Raw genomic sequence first — 13,216 nt, forward strand, 5'->3', positions numbered from 1 at the left:
TAATACAATCACATTTATAAAACCAATATTAAATCAAGTACATTCAGAATACGTTTTGATATAAAGCCAATTCATAGGCTACACCTCAATTTGGAGCATAGAAAGAATGCAAAAAAATGATCATCTCAGATGAGTTATCTCTGTCGAAGAACAGAGTGATAATAGCGACATCAATTGTAAAGTGACTAATAATTGTAAAACATGATGTATCATTTTTTTGCCTTCTTTCTATGCTCCAAATTGAGGTTTAGCCTATGAATTGGCTTTATATCAAAACGTATTCTGAATGTACTTTATTCAATATTGGTTTTATAAATGTGATTGTATTATTAAATATAAAAAAATGTTATTCACTAACCTGTCCCTTTAGTTCTATTTTCCTATATTCAATAACTGCCACAAGGCACAATTCACTGCTAGTCTTTTGTCCCATGTGTCTTAAATGCCCCACTGCTCAACTGCTGCTCGCCAGTATGCCTATTATGAGTTTAGTGCACCATTGTACTATCGCTTCTCGCCATCCTGCCAGCTGTGAGTTAAGAGCCCCACAGCACGTTTACTGCCCGCCATATTCAACTAACTCCACTTTAAGCGCTCCACAGCACCTTGCTGATTGCCATTTTGCCTCTAAGTATTCCACAACACCTTGCTGATTGCTATTTTTCCTATACGTGTTCCACTACATTAGTGCCAATCATCCTTTCGCTCAGAGCAGCCGCCCTACCATCCCACACTAAACAATGATCTTTCTCAAGATCATTACCACCTTCCTCCATATTGCAGTGAGCTCACATGCCTCCATGCCCATGACTAACAGAGATACTAAGTGCCCACATTTGCTGCCTTCTGTCAGCAAGAGTACCTTGCCAAACATGTCCATTAGGATGCTAACTACACAGAGGAGGTTACCTGCTCAAGCTGACATACCTCCAAACCCTTTCTTGCCTCAGTGCTTACTAACAGCACATAAGCCCCCATCTAATACACCAGAGTGCCTTAACATTGCTTACCTCAATGCACAAGACCTTTGGATTCAACAGTTTGCTAAAAATCCTACAGCTAACCAACCTTGTCCACTCAAAATAAGAAATGAAAGATTAGGCTCAAGACTCTCGCCATCTCTGCCCTCGCTCAAAGTAAGAAATGAAAGATTAGGCTCAAGACTCTTGCCATCTCTGCCCTCACCGAAAAATCCCAACAACTTGCCCGGACCTGGCTGCACCTCCACAGCCACCAGCACCACCAGTCCTCCCACAATATCAATCAAGGGCGCATTGATCAATGCCAGATCCTTGCCAGCCCACACCCCTGACATCGCTAAACACCATAACCTCACTGGACCTTGATTTCCTAGCAGCCACTGAGACTAGGCTTCATGCTGCTGCAGGGCCCTCCCTCTCACTTGCCATCCCAGACAATTACTCCATCATTAGAATCGATAGAGACACCAACCAAGCCAAAGGTCGAGGTATCGCCTTCATTTATAAAACTGTATTAGGTCTCAGACCCATCACTAACCAAACATTCCACTCAGCCGAACTTCTGTCCGTCAAATTACCCACCTCAGCCTCCCGTACCAACACTATGCACCTGGTCTACAGACCACCGGGCCCTTTATCTTATTTTGAAGAAGATATCACTCTTCTTTTGTCCAACAACACCAAACCAGGCTCCCAAATTATCTTACTGGGCAACCTCAACTTGGAATTCCAAGATCCCAAGACACTAAAGCCTCTACTCTCGCCAGCTCCATCTCCGAACTAGGTTTCACACACCGAATCTCAGAACCCACCCACAACAAAGGCAGGATCTTAGATTGGCTTGACAACCTTAATTGAGACATAGACATCCTGGCCAACACACCATGCGCATGGACAGACCATCACCTGATTTCCTTCATTATAAAGGATGCAGGCAACCAGCACAACCCCTTCAACCTCACCCCTCCTATTCAAACCAGGAACTCCTGCAACATAGCAGTGGAAAAGTTGCTCCTTTTACTTCAACCGTTTCTCAATACCACAAACAGGAAACACTCAGACCATACGTTCTTAGTAGACCTATTTAATCAAACAGTACTTAACGCCATAAACAATGTTGCCCCACCCAGACTGCGCAAAGCCAAACCACTCACCCATCTAAAATCGTGGTTCACCCCACACTTTAGAGCTTTGCGCAAAGCTAAATGAAAAAAAGAAGCGCTCTGGAAGAGTCACTTCACAGCCTCTAATAAAGAGAACTTCCTATCGGCCTCTTTAACCCATAAGGAAGCTATCTTACAATCCAAAAAAGAAACCTACAACACCTGCATCGTGCAAGCCAAATCAAATACTAAGGAACTCTTCAACATACTCAGGGAACTGGAATCACCGGCACCTCCACCAATTACCTGTACCAATGACGCCAATTGTTGCTCCAACATTCAGGCAGCGCTACTAAACAAACTTACCATGCTGCAAATTAAAATGGAGTCCAAAATACGTCTAATCCTAGACTCCGCCCCTAAACCCTTGACCTTAACACCCACCACTAAATCCTGTAAACCCTTTAACTTTTCTCCTCTCACCATCAACAAGGTATAGGACATAATCTCCAAACTAAAACCCTTGAGATGCCAGGGAGATATCTGTCTGGCACCTGCCATCGTGGAGGCTGCCAAAGAACTTGTGCCCTTCATCGCAGCCCTCATTAACACGTCCTTCGAAACAGGCACAGTGCCTAATAATCTCAAAGACGCATAGGTCCTCCCGCTACTCAAAAAGCCAACAGTAGATCCTGCTATTCCCACGAGCTACAGACCCATCACCACCATCCCATTTCTTCTGAAAATTATTGATCGAGGAGCGTATCTTCAGATTCAGGAGCACCTAGAAATTAACATCCTCCTAGGTCTCAGGCAATCAGGCTTTAGGCCGAAACATGGAACAGAAACAGCCCTCATTGACATTAAGACTCAAATTGAAGAGCTTGAAGACAAAGGTAAACTAGCCCTCTTCCTACTCCTAGATCTGTCGGCAGCGTTTGATTTAGTAGACCATACAGTCCTCTGCTCACATCTCACTTCAGTAGCACTCTTTTCTCATAAAGCAACTACATAGATACAATCATTCTTAGACAATAGATCCATGAGAGTCTTCTCTCCAATAGCATCAGCCAACCCCACGCCAGTCACATGCGGTGTCCCACAAGGCTCCTGCGTGTCGCCCACCCTCTACAATGTATTCACCAAGCCTCTGTTTGCTGACCTTGACAATCTGAATGTCACCTACACGAATTATGCAGATGACACCCAAATTCTCATACCTGTCACTGGTGATTATGACACAGACAATAGCTACTGAACAATATCTACAGAATCATCCAAGCCTGGATGACCAAACATGGATTCTGTCTTAATGACAAGAAGACAGAGCTCCTCTTTCTAGGATCTAAGCTCAAACTTAACAAACTAGGCAAGCAGTTTTTCACCTTCAACATCGATTGGCACTCTATCAGGGTCTCCAAAGATGTAAAAACTCTTGGAATATACATCGACTCATCTCTAAATCTAGCAAGACAGATTAACGCATTGGCCTCATCCACAGCCAGAGACCTCTCCCCATTCATTTCTAAGCTTATTAATGCCTCCTTTGCTTCAGGCACAATACCAGATAACCTCAAGCAATCCTGGGTCCTCCCCCTCCTAAAAAAACAAACACTGGACCCATCCATCCCGACTAACTACAGCCCTATCACAACGGTACCCTTCCTATTAAAAATCCTAGACAGGGTAGCCTACCTACAGATCCAAAAACATCTGGAGCTGCACCACCTTTTAGGCACAAGACAATCAGGCTTCAGACCCCAGCACGGAACTGAAACCGCGCTCATCGATCTTAAAACTCAGGTTGATGAGCTGAGAGACTCTGGAAAGATGGCCCTACTCCTCTTACTGGACCTCTCTGCAGCCTTCGACCTGGTGGATCATGATGTGCTCTGCACCCACCTAGAAACAGCTGCCCATTTCTCCACACATGCCATCGCATGGATCAAATCATTCCTAACCGGTAGAACTATGAGAGTCTTCTCTACTTCTGCTGCTGCTGACCCTGTATCCATCACATGTGGAGTCCCACAAGGTTCTTGTGTCTCCCCCACTATGTACAACATCTTCACGAAGCCATTGTTCGATGATCTAGATGATCTGGGTGTTACCTACACTAACTATGCGGATGACACTCAGATTCTCATACCACTTTCAGGGGATTATGAACAAGATTTGGCCTTGGTGAACAAGATTTATCTCATCATTCAGGCATGGATGGCCACCCACGGGCTATGCCTGAATGATGACAAAACGGAACTTATCATACTGGGGAACAAACAAAACATCAATAGACTAAAAGAAGAATACTCCTCCTTCATCATAGACGGCAATATTATCAAGGTGGCAAAAGAAGTAAAAACATTAGGGTTTTACCTTGATTCCCACCTCTCCCTAACCAAACAGGTGAACGCAATGGCATCCAGCACCGCATATACCTGCAAGCTGATTAGAGCCGCAAAACCATACCTATCCACTGCCAACTGCCTAACCCTTGCTCGAGCATTAGTGCTGTCGAAATTGGACTATTGCAACGCACTATACTTAGGAGCCAATAAACATACGTTGCAAAAAATTCAAACACTACAGAACAATGCTCTTAGAGCAGCCTTAGGAATTCCAAGAAGGGAGCATATTTCAGAAGCTAGAAGACAATCCAACTGGCTCTCCACAGTGGACAAAATCAAACTCAAGACAGCTTCTCTAACTTTCAAAAGTATCAACCATCTAGCACCCAAATACCTAGCCGCTAGATTCAACAGAAAAATCTCCACTAGACCCACTAGAGAAGCATACTCTAACCAGTTAGTGATCCCCCCATTCAAACTAAGTACGGCCGGAGGAAATAGCTTCCCGGTCAAAGCTGCCCAGCTTTGGAACTCCCTCCCGCCCGGCCTGAGATCTACCCAATCCTACGCCCTCTTCAGATCTAACTGTATCAACTGGATCAAAGAAAATGACCGATAGTCCCGCCCTACACTAATATAACTACTGTCCTACATTCGTACTATGTACATAACTAAATACTCTCTATCTTCCTACTGCATATTTCCTGTATATATTATGTTATATGTTTATATTATGCACAATGTATACTCTCCCTATTGTCCTGCATTATGTAATTTCTACTATGTTTAACCACCATTTGTAAGCATGCGTAACCTGTAAAGTTTAAAGTATCCTTGAACAACGCGCCCGGTTACCCTCGGGTTTGGTGCGCGCTATAAATAATAAACAAACAAACAAACAAACACAGCTTATACCTGTAAGTTAATCACGGCAGGCAGACCCTTCCTTTCTACACCCAACTGCATCACTCTAGCTAGAGCGTTAGTACTCTCAAAGCTAGATCACTGTGTATCTTGGAACTAGCCAACAGAACTTGAGCAAAATGCAAGTTCTTCAAAACAATGTTATTAAGGCTGCTCTAAAGATTCCCAGATCTCATCATAGACGCAACCTGAATTGGCTCTCGATCAAGCAAAGGATCGCCTACAAAGCACTCTCTCTGACCCATAAATGACCCATAAATGTCTTGCTAATCTAGCACCCAGTTACATGACCAAAACCTTTGTACGCAATACCTCTGACCACCCTATGAGATCGGCAAAAGCATACTGCCTCAAAGTCCCTGCCTTCAAGCTTCGAAAGGCAGGAGGAAGCAGTTTCCTGGTACTTGCAGACAAATCATGGAACTCCCTTCCCTCGTCACTTAGATCTGAACCAGTCTTCCATCCTTTCGGAAAGAACACTAACAACTGGCACAAGAACCTTAAATCCCCATGCCAATGGCCTGCAACTGTGTAACTATCTGTATCCCTGTATACTTATGTAAAATGTATGTAAATTCGATCTCTTCTTTAAGAGCTGTATATTTATGTTCATTTATTACTTCAGTTATAAGATCCCTCCTGTCTGCAGCTGCACACCTTGTAATTATGTAATTTGCTGTACATATCTGCGTCTAGTTCCGTAATTTATCCTTGCAACACCTGTAATTTGTCATCCTCTCACTTTACCTATGTACCAATGTAACTATGTAATTTGGCATCTACTCACTGTACTAATGTAACTTTCTTTGTAAGAAATGTGCCCAGATGCCCAAGCTGGTCTTCGTCTGACTACAAATACTGTTGAAGCCTCACCCTGCTGTGGTTTTGTGACTGTATGTATTTGATTGACTCTGATTGTGGTTTTACTTATCTGACTGCTGCGACAGTGCCGGCGAGCGTGTTCTTCTTAGGTGCCGCCGTGTCTTGCTGTTATTTGCTTAACACCATCAGGCAGAGAGAGAAAGCACTCTCATTATCTTTATATACATCGTTGTACTTTGTAATCCCTCAAATGTGTTAATCTTGTTAATGTGAGAGCATACAAATCATAAACCTAAACTACATTACCCAGGCTACCCTGGGCTCTTTTTACTGAACTGCCAGGAGCTTCAGCGCTGGTGCTTCAGCACCAAGCCGGTCTTGGCCAGTCATCGGCGTTCACGGCGCCACAGTGTTACTCTGTTCAAGTAAGTGCAACTAGCCTCTTCCAAACCACTGCTCGTGCTGCTTTCCTCAGGCAAGCAGTTCACATGGGTTACCCCCCGGATTACCCCTATCACTGGCAGCAATGTGAGCTAACCGATTAGCATATATTAACAAATTAAAGCTAATTAAACTAGATAGCCTCCCGATATCCATGCCGGCTACTGTCATGCGCACAGTCAACGTACTGTTAGACACTACAATTTCCCCAAGGGAAACCGTTACAGCTGCCCACAAGCATGGTGGTGTTTCAGAACCCCTCTCAGTCACTTCTTTTCATACAACAAACTCCCGCATCAGGGGACTCCGAATCCCAGCCCTTTATCCCATGGTACCCCACTTCCTAACCACATTATTCACACAGAGTCAGAAATTGCTGCCCCCTCCTGGCACCCTTCCTCACTCTCTGCCATCTCACTGCACAGCATCTTTAATCCAGACTCAAATACTAAAAACCCTAAGGCCAACCTATTTAAAAACAATGAAACTACTTTAAATGTTGCGCTCCTCTATGCAAGATCACAGATCAGCCATGCTCGCGACCTTCATGACCTGATAACTACCAACAACTTGTACATACTTTGCATCACCGAAACCTGGATTTGGGATGCAAGTTGACCCTCTAGCAATCTAGCGGTCCCCACAAGTTTCTCATTCTTCAGCGCAAACCGCAGTTTTGGCTACAATGGGGGAGTAGCTATCATTGTGAAAACTGATTTAGGATTTTTTTTCCAGTTCCTGTCTCCTGCATTGGATGCAAAATCCTTCATGTTAAAATGAATCCAACCAATAATAATTGTATAAACATTGTCATTATCTACAGGCCCCCTAACTCCATGCCTGATTTTAACAACGAAATTACCAATATTTTACATAACCTGTCTAGCCCCAACTTGGCCACATTTGTGTCTGGGAGATTTGAACAGATGGAGAGGGAGCATGTTGGATAAAGAAGCGATTGAACTAAAGTCCTATTTTAACAGCATAGAACACAACGTCCAGAACAATGAACCCACAACAGCAACAAATAACATACCCAACTGGTTGGTGACAAGGAACCTTATAGTCAACAACATCTCAACCAGCCCCTGCATATGGTCTGATCCCTTTGTGATCAGTTTCAATATAAAGAGCCCCCATCCCTCAATTAAGCCTCCCAATCACCTAAAAACAGTTAGTGGTCGAAACTTCAAAAGAATCACACATCAAGATCTACAGTCATCATTATGTCCAAAATAAAGCCAGATGATTTACCCGATAGTATGATTTTTTCCTATTCCGAACTAGTCACCAAAATGCTTGATCAATCAGCCCCTATGAAAAGTAAACAGGCCAGGGACAATCCAACTCACCAATCCTGGTTCACTCCAGAACTATAACTCCTCCGGAAACATAAACAAGCCCTTGAAAATCGCTGGCTCAAACATCAATCTAATGATACCAGGTCTGCTTGGAAGGAAGCCTACAAACTAAATATAAATGCCTAATTCAGGAAACTGAGAAAAACGTCTTCAATACCCAAATTTAGTCTTCTTCCAACCATACTGGGAAGCTCTTTGAAATCTTGAAATCTCTGGAAAAACCTAAGGCTTCTCAGATCTCTTTTACAGAATCCAATTTAGCCTTTTTTACCATACAGGCTGCCCTTCAGGCTGAAATTGTAAATGCTCAGGACAAAATAATGACGGCCCAAGCTCATAGCTCCCCCACAACGAAACAGGATTATCTACAACCCAAATGTTGGTATTCCCAGGAATTCTCCTTTTCTCAAATCTCCATCCAAGACATGTCTAGCATGCTGTCTGCCATGCGCCCAACCTCTTGTCCTTACAACCTGCTACCACCAGAACTTATCTTGGAACATAAGGACCTGTTTGCTCCCTTCCTGACTTATCTAGTCAATGCTTCCTTTAGGGAAAATGATGTACTTAATGACATAAAAAAGTCACAATCACTCCCATCTTGAAGAAACCAAACATCGACCCTGGAGAACCCAGCAATCTGAGAGCCATCACAAACTGTCAATTTCTCCTAAAAATACCTGACAAATTTGCCACCACCCAGTTCCAGTCTTTTGTACAGTGTAATTGCATTCTACATAACTGAAAATCAGGTTTTCGACTGGCGTTGAGTACTGAGACCACTCTCTTTGACCTCCAGACTCAAATGTTGACAATCATAGACAGAGGTAAGACCAGGATGTTGATCTTATTAGATCTCTCTGCGGCTTTCAATCTTATTGATCATGAACACCTTTCTTAGCTGCCTAAAGGACATAGGACTTTGTTCTGGGGAGTCTGCCAAATGGATCCAGTCTTTCCTCACAAATCGTGAATCTAGAATACAGTGGGGATCTGCCTCCTCCTCCTCTGCGCCTATCCATTGTGGAGTTCCACAGGGTGCATATATCTCACTGCTACTATTCAATTTATACATCAGATCCCTCTGTCCTCTCCTTGACAAGCTGGATGTCATCTTTATAAACTATGCTAATGACACCAAAGACAGATGCACACCCCTTGCCTAGAAATGATGAGCTGGTGGATACTGTTGGTGTCTCCAAGTATCTCAGCACATTTAACCTCACTGCAGGGCATTGGCAAATAGCCCTAGAAGCACATGACAAGAAGACAGAATTCTCAAGTACAGAAGATCTTCACCAGTTCAGGGTAATATCATTAGGATAGAAGAATGCACCTGCCACTATTCATAGGCGTGTGGATCATGTCCTTAATGGGTTGGATGAATTCTGTCTTTCATATCTGGATGATTTAGCAGTTTTCAGTGCCACCTGGGAGGATCATGTGAAACACTTCAGAATTGTTTTGCAGGCCCTTCAGAAGGCCCACTTGACCATAAAGGCCAGCAAGTGCCAGATTGGCCATGGTTCAGTGGTCTACCTTGGGCATGAAATAGGTGGAGGGATGATTCAGCCTCTACCCAGTAAAGTACAAGCAGTGCGAGATTGGATTACCCCTATGACTCAAACTCAAGTGAGAGCCTTTATAGGTCTCGCTGGGTATTACAGGAAGACTATGGCACCCTAGCTGCCCCTCTGGCTGCAATCACAACTACAAAGAAACCCAAGAAGGTCTCTTGGTCTGAGGATTGTGGAAAGGCCTTCAATGGCTTAATAGACTCCTTGTGCCAGGGCCCTGTTCTCAGGCCCCCTGACAACAAAATACCTTTTATTGTGCATACAGCTGCCTCTGACACTGGGATAGGTGTTGTACTATCGCAGGTAGTTGAGAAAGGCAAGGACCGCTCTATTGGATTCATCAGTCGACAGCTTAAGGACAGAGAGCTCAGATGGTCCACAGTAGAGAAAGCATGTTTCTCTGTTGTGTGGGCCTTAAGGAAGCTGAGGCCCTACCTCTACGGGACCCACCTGACTGTGAAAACTCACCATAAGCCCTTAAAGAGGTCCATGAACATGAATGGAGAGAATCCAAAGTTGCTCAGGTGGTCCATAAGTGTGCAAGGGTTTGACTTCCTCATTGAGCATAGGGCAGGTGTCCAATATTGACATGCATATTAAACCAACCTGAACAGGAACTCATCCAGGGGTGGATTAGTCCCCCCAGTCCTTGTTCTGGGTGGGGCAAGTGTTAGGAAAGATTTCTATTTGTGGGTAATTTTGCATCCAGTTGTGAATCCCACAACTATTTGCTTTTGTCTGACGATCATAGCCTGACCTTTACCAGTGGAGTGCAGCATTCTGATGTACTCTACTGGGCGTATGCTCATCTTGTTAAGGGGAAACTGTCATGCCTTTCAGACTGTCAGTACTGATAGACTTTGTTTCCCTTAGTCTTTCACTTTGTTGCCATTCTTGGCAACATTTTATCAATGCACAATGTACCTTCCAGTACAGTCCGCTGGGGGCTCTTTTTTCATTTTTAAGTCCCTAAACAGCCTAGAAGGATTTTTAGTGAATGTATAAGTGTGTCCAGGACAGAGATAGTGACAGCAGTTACTTTAAAGCATTTTTGATGCTTTTCAATTGTCCAAACCGTGTTTATAGTGTTTGTTCTGTCCTTTGGCCATTTTGTCCCTTTGCCTTTCCCAGATTGTGCAGACCCGGGAATTTCCTTATTTCATCATGCAGAACCCTGCTCAAAGCGAAGCTTTTGAGGGCTTCTGCATGCCTTGTGTGTGTGCACCCAGGATGTGGGCTGGAGTTGTCTAGTTACAATACACATCCTGGGTGCCAGGATGTCTGGTATGCTGAGATGACTGGGAACACTGTGGTCTGTGATTGATCCACGTCTGGAATGGTTGAATGTGAGCAGATCTCGTATTGGTTTCTCTTTGTTTCAGTGCAAAGGAGATTCTGGAAGAGAGAAGGCACTCTAAACATATTCTAGGTCAATCTCCTCAGTTTACAACAAATTTTGTAAAGGAGTCTATTATCCTGAACAAAAGAAGCAGATCCATGGAATCGCTGGTGACCTGCTGGAAGGTTAACCCCACTGTTTGCCCATCAGCGCCCCTGTTTCTCATCGATCACAGTAGACCTGCAAGGGCACTTCGACCCATTGGAGTAGTGATACTAACTAGGCTCGACACCTCCAGCTTAACCTGCAAACGAGCCTCTTCAGAAGTTTTCCTGGATTACTCAGTGAACTGAACAGCTCGTACTGGACCTTTTCTTGGAACCGCTGCTGTCTAAAGTTTCGACTTGAGACTTTGGGAACTGTAAGCTCTTGGCAGAAGGCATTCTCCCGCTGAGTTTTGTACACCTAGCATTCTTCCACAGAACCCTGCTATAGCCTAGTCCTATATTGGTTTCTGACATTCTCATTTCCCTCCTAACCATTGCCAATTATCTGAGCCCTTCACATGACCCTCGCCTTTGTGATCATCCATTTCTTTCTGCTATGCCCTGCCTGCCCACTTCAATCTGTGCAGCAGGCACCTCGAAAGGAGTTTCGCCAGTTTGGTGCTTGTTGGAGAGGTATTTGTGCTTTTAGTGTTTTTGTTCTGTCCCATAATAACTGCACAGCTCATGGTAATCATCTAGCTCGCCAGTAGATAGCGGGTGTGACTCTCTGAATTTTTTTCTGAATAACCACCACTAACCTAGATCAACACACCAATTAACTTTCGTAACTAGTTGCATCTCACTGAAAACAGTCCTCTCAAAGATAAATAGACTATCAGTTACAAACAGTACCTCATAACTCCTGAAATCTTTACAACCATAGCCACATACCCTGCTGCCCCAAAGGAACCATTTCAATGACCTGGTAAATTATGTAATCTCTTCAGCCTACAAGATACTTAGTTTATTGTATGACCAGTTGTATACTCTCCTACATAACCATCATCATAGAGGGATTAGAAACTCCTTAAGAAAGCAACTACAACTGCAAGCCCAAACTAAATCAAAAGGTAAATTATACCCCTCCCATCCCTGTCTACAATATCACCCCCTGTCCCACAAACCCTCAACAACTAAGGCATTATACAATATAGTAAAAAGAGTCCTAGAAACCAAAATGTTAGCAGAGTCAGAATGGAAGAAGGAAGGAGAGAATTGGAAGGAGCCTTTTCTACCTCTTCTGATCAGTTACCCCAACACTCTACAGGCTTTACGTTTCCTCACTTCAAGACAACTGTGACATCCTTTTTGTCCGGATACCTCATAAAGCTAATCAGTTAAACCACATTACTATGACAAAACTTAAGTCCCATAAACACTACTCATCAACCGAACACCTTGCCTACATCAACCCCGACAGCCATCCAACCAACCATAAGACCATATGTGCAAGAAACAACACTCGATAATCTATTTATCACTACACACCCTGCACCATCCACCACAACCACTCAGCAGAGATGGACAGACATGCCATACCCAAAGAAGAGTCTAAACGGCTTCTTGCATTTGAAAGTCTTATCTTGGAGCTGTGGGAAACAAACACAAGCAACCTTGAGCAACCCAATGACAATCATCCATCCAGCCAAATGCACCTTGAAATAACAAGCATACAAGGCCTCTTGATCAATGGACACTCTATCTCAAAGCATTGTGACATTTTTGACCTTTACTCTGAGGAGCAGAAAGACATGCTCTTCATCGCAGAATCTTGGCTCTCTGATGATCAGTCCCCTGTTAGCCACAATAATATCCCATCAGGCTTCAAGAACATCTGTGCTAAGCACAACAATAAGAGAGGAGATAGCATATTTCTGGCGCACCAGGACGCCTTCATAGTCTCAATGCACTCTATAGGCATCATCACAGATTGCAGAATACAATGCAACCCGCTGAATCTCTCTCACAGTTTCACAAAGCTTCATCCTGATCTAGAGGCCTCCTTTCTACAGCCCACACTTTGGTGACAGACTCGCTGGTTCTGCTGCCATCCTGGGTGTGGATCATCAACTAAGTATTCTAAGAGATTTCAACATCTGGCTCAAGAAGGAAATCAATGTTACTTCAAAGTCACTCAAAGCAAACCTTGTCACATTATACCTCAAACAGATGGTAAAGCTCCCACCCACATAGTGGGACACAATCTAGATGGCATTCTCTATAATAAAAATATAACCACCATCTGCTCGGCAGTTCACCTCCTACTAGAAAGAC

The sequence above is a fragment of the Ambystoma mexicanum genome, chromosome 6p (genome assembly GCF_040938575.1).
Source record: "Ambystoma mexicanum isolate Mex_15411 chromosome 6p, UKY_AmexF1_1, whole genome shotgun sequence".
In the NCBI taxonomy this organism is placed as follows: Eukaryota; Metazoa; Chordata; class Amphibia; order Caudata; family Ambystomatidae; genus Ambystoma; species Ambystoma mexicanum.